The sequence below is a fragment of the Triturus cristatus genome, chromosome 4_2 (genome assembly GCF_964204655.1).
Source record: "Triturus cristatus chromosome 4_2, aTriCri1.1, whole genome shotgun sequence".
Taxonomy (NCBI): domain Eukaryota; kingdom Metazoa; phylum Chordata; class Amphibia; order Caudata; family Salamandridae; genus Triturus; species Triturus cristatus.
The window spans coordinates 148,470,495-148,484,276 of record NC_140586.1 but is presented as its reverse complement, the minus strand read 5'-3'; the positions used below and the strand labels follow the sequence as shown (position 1 = coordinate 148,484,276).

Genomic DNA, 13,782 nt, shown 5'->3' with positions numbered 1-13,782 from the left:
AATGGAATGGGATCAAAAAGAGGTCCAGTTGTGGGTGGACCACATGGGTTCCCTGGGAGCACAGAGCACAGTCGCCCAGCCTGAAGGCATGGGGGAGGGGGCGCTCTGCCAGGGCTCAGCCAGTCCAGCCTCAAACCCTTCAGGCAGTCCTTTCGGGGGGCACGCAGGGGAGGTAGCAGGGGGGGGCAGAAGAGTTTCGACAGGGACGTGCAACCTTTTCAACTCAGGCGCATGCTCGTGGGGGAGCAAGTGCAGGTTTCAACACGTGTGCAGCAAATGTGGGGGCCGTCACGCTGCGACCACGTATCAGTCTAAGGAGGACAAGAAACCAGCTGATTCTTTTAAACAGGCCAGTTGCAGCCGCTCAGCCACCCCCAGTCGCTTCCTCCCCCATCCCCAGCCCGGTCTCGCCGCCTAGCAGCTTGCTCCCACCTCTTTGCTGCCACAAGGGTCTACGGCCTCGGATACCCTCCAGCCCGTCCGCATCTCCCACCTGCAAGGGGCCATCCCCAGTTAACCTGGGCAACATGCTACAATTTCTTAGGAAGTATCCCAACAAATCTGACAGCGCGCTTTTGCTGAAGGGGTTCTCCGAAGGCTTCACCATCCCATTCGTAGGCCCGTTGTCCTGCAAGGAGGCAGACAACCTCAAATCAGCCAGCGATCTCCTGGAGGTATTGCATGAGAAAGTCAAGAAGGAACTAGGACTAGGGAGGGTTGCGGGTCAGTTCAGGGAGCCTCCGCTAGAGAACTTGTGGTTTCCCCGCTGGGGCTGGTACCCAAGAAAGAGCCAGGGACCTTCAGACTGATCCACCACTTATCATACCCGGAGGGGGACTCTGTGAACCATGGGCTCCAAGAGGGCGCTTGCTCTGTGTCATATTGTACGCTGGATGTGGCTCTGGACCTTGTCAGGAGGGCCGGCAAAGGAGCCTGGTTAGCAAAGGCGGACATTGAGTCAGCTTTGCGTTTGCTACCAGTGCACCCAAGCAGCCAACACCTACTGGGACGGCCTGTACTTCTTTGACAAGTGCATGCCCATGGGGTGCGCGGTCTCCTGTGCCTTCTTTGAAGCGTTCAGCTCCTTTCTGCAGTGGGCGTTACAGCATTCCTATGGGGTGGCAGGGGTCTCCCACTACTTAGACGACTTTCTATTCATTGGAAGGGATGGCACCCAGGAATGCAAGGCAGCTCTTACGCAATTTCAGACACTAGCGCAGCAGCTCGGCATTCCCTTAACCCCCAAAAAGACAGAAGGTCCAGCGCAGGTCCTCACCTTCCTGGGCATAGAACTGGACACAGTTGCAGGTGAAGCCAGGCTGCCAGTAGACAAAGTGCGTGACCTGGGACAGCAGATTAGGCTAGCAGTGGGGAGGGATAAGGTCTCCCTGGCTTTCTTCCAGAGCCTCCTGGGGAAACTTAATTTTGCGGCCAGAGTAATCCCCGCAGGTAGGGTATTTGCGCGCAGGATAGCTAGAGCCACAGCCCCTGTCAAAAAGAAGCATCACATGATCAAGCTAAGCAGAGGCATGCGGGAAGACCTACTCATGTGGGCGGACTTCCTGGACAATTTCAATGGGTCGGTCATCTGACGCGAGCCCTGGGCCAGCAACACAGAACTAGCGCTTTTCTCAGATGCGTCAGGCCGGGAAGGATTCTGCGTGATCATGGACAAGGAGTGGTGTGCAGAGAAGTGGCCGAATGCATGGTACAAGAGAAAGATCACGTCCAAGATCACGGTACTGGAACTCTTCTCTATAGTTATCGCCTTTCACTTATGGCCTAGGGCGTTGGCAGCAAAACGAGTCTTGTTCTGGTCAGATAACTTAGTCATGGTACAGGCCATCAACACACAGTCAGCTAGTTGTCCCCTGGTTTTGTGTTTGCTGCGAGAGCTAGTGAGGGTGTGTCTAAAAAACAATATGGAATGCAGGGCTAGGCACATCCAAGGGGTTCTGAATGTGGCCGCTGACGCTCTCTCTCGATTTCAGTGGCACCGCTTCCGGGAGGCCTGGCCGAGAGCGAGAGAAGAGATGACCCCTTTCCCGCCACACTTGTGGCTGCTGCTGAAGTGGAACTATGGATGAGGGGTGTGGGAGAGCGGTCCTTAGCCCCTAGGACGGCGAAGCGCTACAAGAGCTGTGTGGCCAAATTCTGTGCGATCACCGGGGCATGGGAGGTGGACCGGGCTGTTATGGAACTTAGAGTGCAACAATTCCTGTTGTGGGCCAAGGATGAGGGAAAATCGCACCCATGGATTGTGGGTCAACTGTCCACCATTAGCCAGCACGCCAAGTTAAGGGGACAGTTTGACCCCACCAAAGCCTTCGTGATTAAAGCTGCACTGCAAGGGTGGGCTAGGAATGAACCGCGCTCGCCTGACATTAGGTCTCCCATTAGTTACCCGATACTCCAAGGGATGCTCGACTGCATGAATACGGCCACCCACTCGGGGTACGAAGCTACCCTATTCTCTGCCTGCTTCGCACTGGCGGTCTTTGGGGCCTTTAGGATCGGGGAATTGGTGGCACGTTCCAAGTCAGACACTTCAGGGGTGGCCTTGAACATCAAAGACATAGACCTAGACTCGGGCTGTTTCAAAATAGTAGTTAGGCAGTCCAAAACAGACCAATCCGGGCGGGGGAGGTTGATCTTGTTGCAAAGCCTGGGGGATGCCAGATACTGTCCTATAGTTTGGGTCAGAGCCTACTTGGCCCTTCGCCCGGTGGGGGCGGGATACCTACTTGTGCATAAGGACGGGTTCCCGGTCACTAGGTTTCAAGTCGATTACATCTTGCAGGCTTGCCTTCGGTTGTCAGGGCAGGCAGACGGGACAAAAAAGTTCAGCAGCCACTCCTTTAGAATCGGGGCAGCAACCACGGCATTCCTAGCGGGGATGTCAATGGAGAGTATCAAGCAAGTAGGACGTTGGGAGTCTCAGTGCTACAAACGGTACATCCGGCCCTAGGCGTGGGGTGCGGGGCGGGTGATCGGGGCACCTCCCCAGGATCATTGCAATTTGGAAAATTGAGTGGGGCCTAGGCCACTCTGACGTTTGCCGTGTTGTATTATGTGCAATTTAGATGTGATGTGCTGTGTGTTCACCGATACAATAAATAATTTCAAACCACCATTCTTTATTTATCAGGAACCAAAGTGTGGGTAATTGGCCATTCAAGCATCTTGAGACTGGCTCGGTGGGCGGAGGTCAGAAAATGGCGTAATGGCTTCTTCGCCACGGACATCACGTCGTTGGGCTATCCCGGCATGCGTTGGAGTGAACTGACCAGGAAACTGAAGCAGAGACTCGGGGGGAGGGGGTGGCCTCCACCGAATCTGTTGGTGATTCACTTGGGAGGAAATGACCTGACCACACTAGGGAGGAGAACTTTGCTCCAAGATATGAGGGACACTTTTTGCCAGTTGAGCAATACCCTGGGGTCATGCGAACTGTGGTGGTCAGAAATGACTCCACGGGCTGTCTGGAGAGGAGCACGCTCGGGCGACGCCATTGAGGTTTCGCGGAGGAAAGTCAACCGCGCCATGCGCAGCTTCACGGAGCAAAGAGGTTTTGGCTTCATTAGGCATGGTCTACTACACGCCAAGTCCACAGGGTGTCTGGAGGGGGATGAGGTGCACCTCTCAAGACTGGGCATGGACTTATTTCTTCTGGACCTAGGGAAGGCCTTGGCAGCAGCAGGTTGTAAGTAGAAGGAGTAGACTTGGTAAGGGGGGGCCCTGGTAGTGATGGTGGCCACTCCCAAGGCTGTGGAGGAGTTACAGGGCGATCCAGAGTCTGCAGATTACAAGGGGTACTTCATGCAGCAGCACAGCTTGGTGCTAAGCCAGGATACCCAGGGATGTCTTAGCGTTGTACCCTGGAAGAACTACGGCGCCCCGTTAGTCCTACGGGCGGTTGTGGGTCTGCGCAACCGGGGGCTGCCATACACACTCCACCCACCTCTTTCGGGGGGGGCGTGAGTAAGCGAGTGGACTGGTGGTCCACGGATGGGAGGGGTGGCCCCTCCCAATATTTGGTATGCACCAATTGGCGACTGCCACGGTGTAATTTAGGCTTATCAGACGGGCAGGCGGCATAGGTGTTGGCCTGCCCTGGGATCGCCCGTAAGATAACCCACCATGTTTGCATATAGGTTATGCCAATAAACCTGCAGCAATATTTCTCCACTTACAAAGTGTTGTGTGGTTTATTGATGTATCAAGTGTTTATGTGTTTATGTGACTACAATTGCCGATATTGGCACTATGCAAGGCTGCCCGGGGGGTTGCGCAGCAGCCCCTCAAAAGGGCGGCCACCTTAGTGCCATTGGAAGGCACTGGAGTCGTCGGTCTAGTTCCCTGGGCCACGTCCAGGGAAGACGTCCGGCCGACCTCACTTCTGGGGAGGGGGAGGGGGACAGGAGTATTTAGGCTGTCCCCGCCCATCTTTCGGCCTCTTGTTCCTCGCCATCTCGCCTTGCCCACCCCTCCGCTTACCCGGCAGACGGAGGTACAAGGTTTGAGTGGGGGTTAGGTTCTAACATGTTATTTTGTGTTGCAGGAGGAGTTACAGGGTGATCCAGAGTCTGCAGATACCAAGGGGTACTTCATGCAGCAGCACAGCGTGGTGCTAAGCCAGGATACCCAGGGATGTCTTAGCGTTGTCCCCTGGAAGAACTACGGCGCCCCGTTAGTCCTACGGGCGGTTGTGGGTCTGAGCAACCGGGGGCTGCCATGAACACTCCGCCCACCTCTTTCGGGGGGTGTGAGTAAGCGAGTGGACTGGTGGTCCACGGATGGGAGGGGTGGCCCCTCCCAATATTTGGTACGCACCAATTGGCGACTGCCACTGTGAAATTTAGGCTTATCAGACGGGCAAGCGGCATAGGTGTTGGCCTGCCCTGAGATCGCCCGTAAGATAACCCACCATGTTTGCATATAGGTTATGCTAATAAACCTGCAGCAATATTTCTCCACTTACAAAGTGTTGTGTGGTTTATTGCTGTATCATGTGTTTTTGTGTTTATGTGACTACAATTGCCGATATTGGCACTATGTCCGTGGTTTCTCACCTCACCTCGCAGCTTGTGTGTGTTACTACAGAGCTGTGACTCGCCCCCAGCAGCACCGGGGATTGGTGCTGCCCTCGTCTGGACCCCCCACCCCTTCTTCATTACAGCAGCACGGGAAGGGGCAGCGTTGCTCATCGGCGCCTTATGGAAGTAGAACGTGATGTCAATAGGAGTCAGCTGCCCCAGCCCACCAGGTCAAACCCCGCAAGGTGTTCAGCTTTAGTGGTCCTTAAGTCCAGCGCTGTTACTCTCATTCTGTTATAGACCACCCTCATCGTTCGTTTGTATTATGTTCCTATGTTTTTGTGTTACCTCATCCGCTACAGGGTGCCTTATTATACTTTCACCGCCGTTTCGAACAAACTTATTGCGAAATATTCCTTGTGAGCCCCTCCCCTCCTCTCCCCGGTGGCTTCAGCGGCCACACGCCCTGCATAAATCCAGTCCACCGAATCTCGATTTTTATGTTTATTTAGCTGCGATTCGTCCTTGAGGGAATGTCCGTGTTTTTTTTTTTTTTTGCATCTTTTATATAGCACGAACTCGACCCGAAGGTATTGGAGCGCTGTACATGAGCACCGTATTTACATTATATATTCAGGCACGGGGAGATTAAGTGATTTGCCCAGAATCACAGGATGTGGACGCGACCTCGAGGCTCGAACCCTGGTTTCCTGTCCATGGTTTTGCACCTCTCTTCGCAGCTTGTGTGTGTTACTACAGAGCTGTGATTCACCACCTGCAGCGCTGGGGATTGGTGCTGCACTCGTCTGGACTCACCCCCCCCCCCTTTCTTCATCACAGCAGCACGGGAAGGGGCAGCGTTGCTCCTCGGCGCCTTATGGAAGTAGAACGTGATGTCAGTAGGAGTCAGCTGCCCCAGCCCACCAGGACATATACCACCAACATACACACCAGCAAAACACACTACACACATACATCCCACCAACACACATCATATCACAACTCACCACTACATTCCACACTATGCCACTGCCCTTACGTCGCTACACTAAGCACAACTTGCACACAAACTTTACAGTACAGTACTGAACACTTTTTGGGTGCCGTGAAAATATTGCCGTCCGGACTGCTGTCGGTTCGAATCGTAATTCCTGGGTCGTGAAACGCTGCCTGAAAGCGTCCCGACGTCACGTCGCAGCATTCCCGGATCACATTCGTATGTATATTTTCGTCGGTCGGTGTTTTTTACGATTCGTACGGAAATGGTGTTTCCGTGCGAATCGTAATTCCATGTTTGTAAAGTTTTACGACCGGGTACGAGTCGGACGGGGAAAACGCTTCGACCGACGGTTCGTACCCGGTTTTTACCGGATCGTAATCGGCACCTTAGTGTGCAGTTTTAACGAAAGTCCCCCTCAAAATGTCCTGATATTGTAGAAATTCATACAGTGACAAATTTCTTTACTGATGGTTTCTTCAGCATTTTTCGGAATTGTATGACATATTCAGCTTAGGTGTAGACCAGTTTATATGAGTATGTGGCACAGAAGGAGACCCCCTTCCCTGCCAGGGTAAAGATATGCATTAAAATACCCTTTGCAGCTTTGCTGCCCACTCCTGCAGAATACAGATATTTTCCCCGTTGCCATTTATGTGAGACACAGTTAAGCAAGTCGCCAAATAAAAAAGTCATTTATAGCTCTCTGACAGCTGGGGCACACTCCTTACCCGTGGTGCCTGGGAATCATGAACTCAAAGACTGGCTTGTTTCACTTCCACTTGCCTTGTGCAGAGGAAGTGAAATGTAAAGGCCGTGGCACAGTGGAGCATTGTAGGGCTGAGGTTAATTGTCCCCTTGCAGTGGAGATCCATTTCTCATTGAGTTGTAAGGGCCACGTCTGCGATTCGTCCTTGAGAGAATGCAAGGCTGCCCGGGGGGTTGCGCAGCAGCCCCTCAAAAGGGCGGCCGCCTTAGTGCCATAGGAAGGCACTGGAGTCGCCGGTCTAGTTCCCTGGGCCACGTCCAGGGAAGACGTCCGGCCGACCTCACTTCTGGGGAGGGGGAGGGGGACAGGAGTATTTAGGCTGTCCCCGCCCATCTTTCGGCCTCTTGTCCCTCGCCGTCTCGCCTTGTAGGTCGCAGCCCCTCGATCGTCCGCACGACCAGCAGTTCAGAGTGTTTTCGATTCGCGGTGAGTTGCCTGCCTCCTCCCCCCGCCCCGGCCTTGTCCCTGGGCAGCACCAGGTGATGGGGCCCTGTGGTCGGAATACCACGGGCAGGGGGGGGGGGGGTGCTGGCTCAGAGCCATGCTCAAGGAGATGGCCTGAGAGGCTGCGTGTGCGGTGGGGGGTGGGGTCGTGTGTGGCTGCCCGCCGACTCGGGGAACTCAGTCGGGCATCGTCAGTGCCTACCGGGACATCCGGCCCTTTCCTGTGTTGCATGAAAGGAGAGAGGGTTAGCACTCCCCCCTTGACAAGGAAGAAAGAGGTCCCAGTGGCCTTTACAACACACATACGGTTGTGGCACTGCCACTTACTTTGTGGCGTCTGGCCATGTTTCTCCCCTTTCCTTCCCCCCCCTCCTTTGGTGGTAGCCCTACGGACCCTCTTAGGGAGATTTGTGCGCCTCCCGAGCGCTCGTGGCGGGCGCGTGCCGGGGGGCAATGCGGCTTGAGACGGGGTTCCGTGGGGGGATTACGGTCGTGCGCACTTCGCCAGTAGCGCTGCGAGGCTGAGCGGCCCAGTGTGGGCTGACTGGCCGCCAGGGGCCGTGGGCTGCTGCCTGGGACGCAGAGCTGGGGTCTGAGAGGGTTTGGCGTGTGCCGGAAACCAGGGTTCGAGCCTAGGGGTCCGGTACTCATCGCGTGATTCTGGGCTAACCAATTAACCTCCGGGTCCCTGAATATGTCAGGTGATTACGGTGCTCAGGCACAGCGTCTCTATCCCTTCGAGTCGAGTTCGCCCTATACTTAGAAGCATTCATATACATAGATTTGTGTCTAGGTTGCGATTCCGACCCTAGGTTGAAAAGTCGCGGGCCTTCGGACGGGAGCAGCGGGGGCCTCTCATGCGAGAGTCACGTTGGCCAATGGTTACATTCTCACTCGCAAGGATAGGTTCAACTTCTAGTGAGTCTGCCAGTTAGAGTCGGGGAGAGGTTGTGGCTCACCTGCCAGTGTCGCCGATCTCTGAGCGGAGGGACCGCCGAGTCTGAGGCTCGGCGTCAGCTCAACTTTTCAAAGCACCTAATCTCCCTTGTCGTAACGGGTAACTAGTCCCATGTACAGTGCTCCTACCCCTTTGGGCCGAGTGCGGCCATACACAATCCTACTAATAATCTTGCATCCAACCCCCCAGGTGCCCCCCCCCGGGCCTGGCGGCTAGGGGGGTGGGGAGGCGAGGTTCTTGGGGCGGCATCGGTACGGGCGCCTCGGAGTGAGCGGGTCGCGTGCTGGACATCCCCCTCCCCGCAGAGCGCGTTGTTATGCGGTCATGTTGACCGAGTGGCCTACGGCGCTGCGCTAGGCTGCCGTCTCCCTAGGAGGCATGGGGCGATCTCACTTCCGACATCCATGCCCTTCTCCCTTTCTCAGCCTGCGGGGGAGCAGGGCTAGGCCCAGCACGGTGCCCACGCAACCAGGTGCCGCTCAGGGATAGGGCACGCATAGTTGGCACCTGGGGGCGAGCCGGCGCTTTGCATCTCCCTCACTGACCGCTTGCAGTGCGGCCTCGACCGAGGGTGTTGTCGGCCGGCCAGACCACCGACTTTGGGTGGGAAACAAGGACTCGAGCATGGGGCACCGTCTTCACCCTGTGATTCTGGGCAAACCACGTATCCTCCCGGTCCCTGAACGAATAAAGCGTCCGGGCCAAGATAATGCACTCGACGTCTTAAAGTCAGGGCCTTCAGATGGGAGCGGTTTGCGCGGCAGTGGGGCGCACAGCGGGGGGGTGCGGCTGCATTACCAGGCGGGGACTTTTTCTCCAGGACGCCTGCTGGGGCTGCGCCTCCCGGCTTAGGACGGCTTTGGACACCTCCCAGTGTTTCAATGTGTAATGTAATGACGGTGCGATGTAAAGCGCGCCAAGCCCTTGTCTTACCGGCGTTCACCCCCTGCCTTCACGCGTAGGGACACGCAACGTACCCACGGTCCCCATGCCCATCACCTCGGCCTTGCGCGGGGGGGAGGAAAGTCGTTCAGGACATGGTTACGGTGATGCAGGGTGGGGGAGTCTGCCTTCCAGGGAGGTTTTTCGCCGGGTAAGGCGGAGGAGCAGCAGACTGGGGGGGGTGTTACATACTAACCCTCTCTATTTATCCCACACAGATCTTGCCGTTGACCTATAGAGCCGCCGGAACTATCCGCTAGGGACAAGGAGTGTAAGTGGGGCAGTGGGAACAGTGGGGCACCTAGAGCAAGTCAAAGGTTATTAGGCCATAGGAGGAAGTACGTTTGAGGGGGATGTCAAGCTAATAATTTCTTCATTTCAATACAGATCCTGGAAATTCGCAGGTCCGGACCCGACAGTCGCTCTAGCTTACACCAAGGTAGTAAGTAAGAGCGGGTATGGGCGACACAGAAGGGACACCTGAGGATGTGTGGTGTGCCAGTTCAGATTGTTGTAGGCTGCAGCTCACGACGGTTTTCTCTTTCAGACTAAGACGACCCAATCTCGAGGGATGGATAGCCAGGGTACCCCGTCCCTCTTTACGATGACGTCCCAAGTAGAGGAAACTCAGCAGGGCATCTCCCAGGACGCACAGCTAGCGGCCATCATTGAACTCGCCAAGTCCAAGGGCCTGGCCTGGGCTGCGGACCTTTTGAAGGCCAGCAATCCCGATGATTCAGGGGTCATTTCTGGTGGCTCTCCCACGGGGCAGGAGCTTATGGAGGAGGCAGGGACGTCCCGGTCCAAGCGGATTTGCAGGGCCACTGTGAAAGACATCCCGGCGGACGCGCTGCCACCCAGGAGTCGTCTGGCGCCTATCCCCAGAGGTGCAACCGGGCCCGCACCGCAGCACGTGTCCCTAGGAACTGTCCCCCCTACGAGCAACGGCCCATCACAAACGAATTTTGCTACCACGGAGGACTTGGGTAAGCTCAATGACACTCTGAAGAGCTTCATGGAGGAGGTCAGAGCTGGCCTCTCGAGGGCTGGAACAACCGGGGGACGCTCCCCAGCAGCCTGTGTGGGCGGGGGCTTGTCCGCAGCAGCAAATGTATGGGCGCTACAAGGAAAAGGCATGCAGGCCACAGAGTTGCCCATTTTAGCAAGTTCCTCCCGCATTGACTCAGGCAAGAGCTTAGAGGTGGTAGCAGCAGGATCAGAGGTGGCCTCCAGGCAGGCGGCTGCGCTTGCGGGGCCCACTGGGCTAAGTCTCACACTGGTAGGGGGGAACGACAGCAGTCAATTGGGGGGGAGCCGCCGGCTGCGCAACCTAGTGCCGTCACCCCCCTGCCGGTCCCCACCCCCGCTGCAGGCATTCCTCCCCCCACTCCGCAGCTCGGGATCTCGACAACGGCATTGTCAGTCCTGCCGGCAACAACTAAGAAGGCGGTCACCCACGCTCCTCTACTGTCAGGGCACAGCTCGTTGTCTTGGGAAGTGCCCGTGGCAGTTAAAGAATTCATTTGGAGGCGTGAATTTCTGGACATATTTTCTTTACTTTTGTTGGGCCAACACGGCCAAGATGCTCGGAGGGTTGGGAGGAAAGAGGAGGACAAGAACATCAGGTTCCAGCAATGGCCAGAGAAATCCATTGATACCTGGCTGACCGCTTTCTCCATCCTTCACTCCGTCATCCTTGAAAAATTCCCCGAGCAAGGGCAGGTGCTAGTCCTGTACCAAAGGTTAAATCACACCGAGGCACAGAAGTGGGGGGGAGAAGGGTGGCTCAACTACGACCGGGAATTCAGGAAGAAGATGGCCATATGGCCTGAAATGGAATGGGATCAAAAAGAGGTCCAGTTGTGGGTGGACCACATGGGTTCCCTGGGAGCACAGAGCACAGTCGCCCAGCCTGAAGGCATGGGGGAGGGGGCGCTCTGCCAGGGCTCAGCCAGTCCAGCCTCAAACCCTTCAGGCAGTCCTTTCGGGGGGCACGCAGGGGAGGTAGCAGGGGGGGGCAGAAGAGTTTCGACAGGGACGTGCAACCTTTTCAACTCAGGCGCATGCTCGTGGGGGAGCAAGTGCAGGTTTCAACACGTGTGCAGCAAATGTGGGGGCCGTCACGCTGCGACCACGTATCAGTCTAAGGAGGACAAGAAACCAGCTGATTCTTTTAAACAGGCCAGTTGCAGCCGCTCAGCCACCCCCAGTCGCTTCCTCCCCCATCCCCAGCCCGGTCTCGCCGCCTAGCAGCTTGCTCCCACCTCTTTGCTGCCACAAGGGTCTACGGCCTCGGATACCCTCCAGCCCGTCCGCATCTCCCACCTGCAAGGGGCCATCCCCAGTTAACCTGGGCAACATGCTACAATTTCTTAGGAAGTATCCCAACAAATCTGACAGCGCGCTTTTGCTGAAGGGGTTCTCCGAAGGCTTCACCATCCCATTCGTAGGCCCGTTGTCCTGCAAGGAGGCAGACAACCTCAAATCAGCCAGCGATCTCCTGGAGGTATTGCATGAGAAAGTCAAGAAGGAACTAGGACTAGGGAGGGTTGCGGGTCCGTTCAGGGAGCCTCCGCTAGAGAACTTGTGGTTTCCCCGCTGGGGCTGGTACCCAAGAAAGAGCCAGGGACCTTCAGACTGATCCACCACTTATCATACCCGGAGGGGGACTCTGTGAACCATGGGCTCCAAGAGGGCGCTTGCTCTGTGTCATATTGTACGCTGGATGTGGCTCTGGACCTTGTCAGGAGGGCCGGCAAAGGAGCCTGGTTAGCAAAGGCGGACATTGAGTCAGCTTTGCGTTTGCTACCAGTGCACCCAAGCAGCCAACACCTACTGGGACGGCCTGTACTTCTTTGACAAGTGCATGCCCATGGGGTGCGCGGTCTCCTGTGCCTTCTTTGAAGCGTTCAGCTCCTTTCTGCAGTGGGCGTTACAGCATTCCTATGGGGTGGCAGGGGTCTCCCACTACTTAGACGACTTTCTATTCATTGGAAGGGATGGCACCCAGGAATGCAAGGCAGCTCTTACGCAATTTCAGACACTAGCGCAGCAGCTCGGCATTCCCTTAACCCCCAAAAAGACAGAAGGTCCAGCGCAGGTCCTCACCTTCCTGGGCATAGAACTGGACACAGTTGCAGGTGAAGCCAGGCTGCCAGTAGACAAAGTGCGTGACCTGGGACAGCAGATTAGGCTAGCAGTGGGGAGGGATAAGGTCTCCCTGGCTTTCTTCCAGAGCCTCCTGGGGAAACTTAATTTTGCGGCCAGAGTAATCCCCGCAGGTAGGGTATTTGCGCGCAGGATAGCTAGAGCCACAGCCCCTGTCAAAAAGAAGCATCACATGATCAAGCTAAGCAGAGGCATGCGGGAAGACCTACTCATGTGGGCGGACTTCCTGGACAATTTCAATGGGTCGGTCATCTGACGCGAGCCCTGGGCCAGCAACACAGAACTAGCGCTTTTCTCAGATGCGTCAGGCCGGGAAGGATTCTGCGTGATCATGGACAAGGAGTGGTGTGCAGAGAAGTGGCCGAATGCATGGTACAAGAGAAAGATCACGTCCAAGATCACGGTACTGGAACTCTTCTCTATAGTTATCGCCTTTCACTTATGGCCTAGGGCGTTGGCAGCAAAACGAGTCTTGTTCTGGTCAGATAACTTAGTCATGGTACAGGCCATCAACACACAGTCAGCTAGTTGTCCCCTGGTTTTGTGTTTGCTGCGAGAGCTAGTGAGGGTGTGTCTAAAAAACAATATGGAATGCAGGGCTAGGCACATCCAAGGGGTTCTGAATGTGGCCGCTGACGCTCTCTCTCGATTTCAGTGGCACCGCTTCCGGGAGGCCTGGCCGAGAGCGAGAGAAGAGATGACCCCTTTCCCGCCACACTTGTGGCTGCTGCTGAAGTGGAACTATGGATGAGGGGTGTGGGAGAGCGGTCCTTAGCCCCTAGGACGGCGAAGCGCTACAAGAGCTGTGTGGCCAAATTCTGTGCGATCACCGGGGCATGGGAGGTGGACCGGGCTGTTATGGAACTTAGAGTGCAACAATTCCTGTTGTGGGCCAAGGATGAGGGAAAATCGCACCCATGGATTGTGGGTCAACTGTCCACCATTAGCCAGCACGCCAAGTTAAGGGGACAGTTTGACCCCACCAAAGCCTTCGTGATTAAAGCTGCACTGCAAGGGTGGGCTAGGAATGAACCGCGCTCGCCTGACATTAGGTCTCCCATTAGTTACCCGATACTCCAAGGGATGCTCGACTGCATGAATACGGCCACCCACTCGGGGTACGAAGCTACCCTATTCTCTGCCTGCTTCGCACTGGCGGTCTTTGGGGCCTTTAGGATCGGGGAATTGGTGGCACGTTCCAAGTCAGACACTTCAGGGGTGGCCTTGAACATCAAAGACATAGACCTAGACTCGGGCTGTTTCAAAATAGTAGTTAGGCAGTCCAAAACAGACCAATCCGGGCGGGGGAGGTTGATCTTGTTGCAAAGCCTGGGGGATGCCAGATACTGTCCTATAGTTTGGGTCAGAGCCTACTTGGCCCTTCGCCCGGTGGGGGCGGGATACCTACTTGTGCATAAGGACGGGTTCCCGGTCACTAGGTTTCAAGTCGATTACATCTTGCAGGCTT

At 55.8% G+C, this 13,782-nt stretch overlaps 1 non-coding gene across 1 annotated transcript; it reads left to right on the top strand.

Moving 5' to 3' along the window:
• The first annotated feature begins 7,469 nt into the window (after positions 1–7,469).
• Positions 7,470–7,599, top strand: LOC146833206 (U6atac minor spliceosomal RNA). The gene has a single exon (XR_014960865.1). It is a non-coding gene; the product is annotated as a U6atac minor spliceosomal RNA (small nuclear RNA).
• The last annotated feature ends 6,183 nt before the right edge of the window (positions 7,600–13,782 follow it).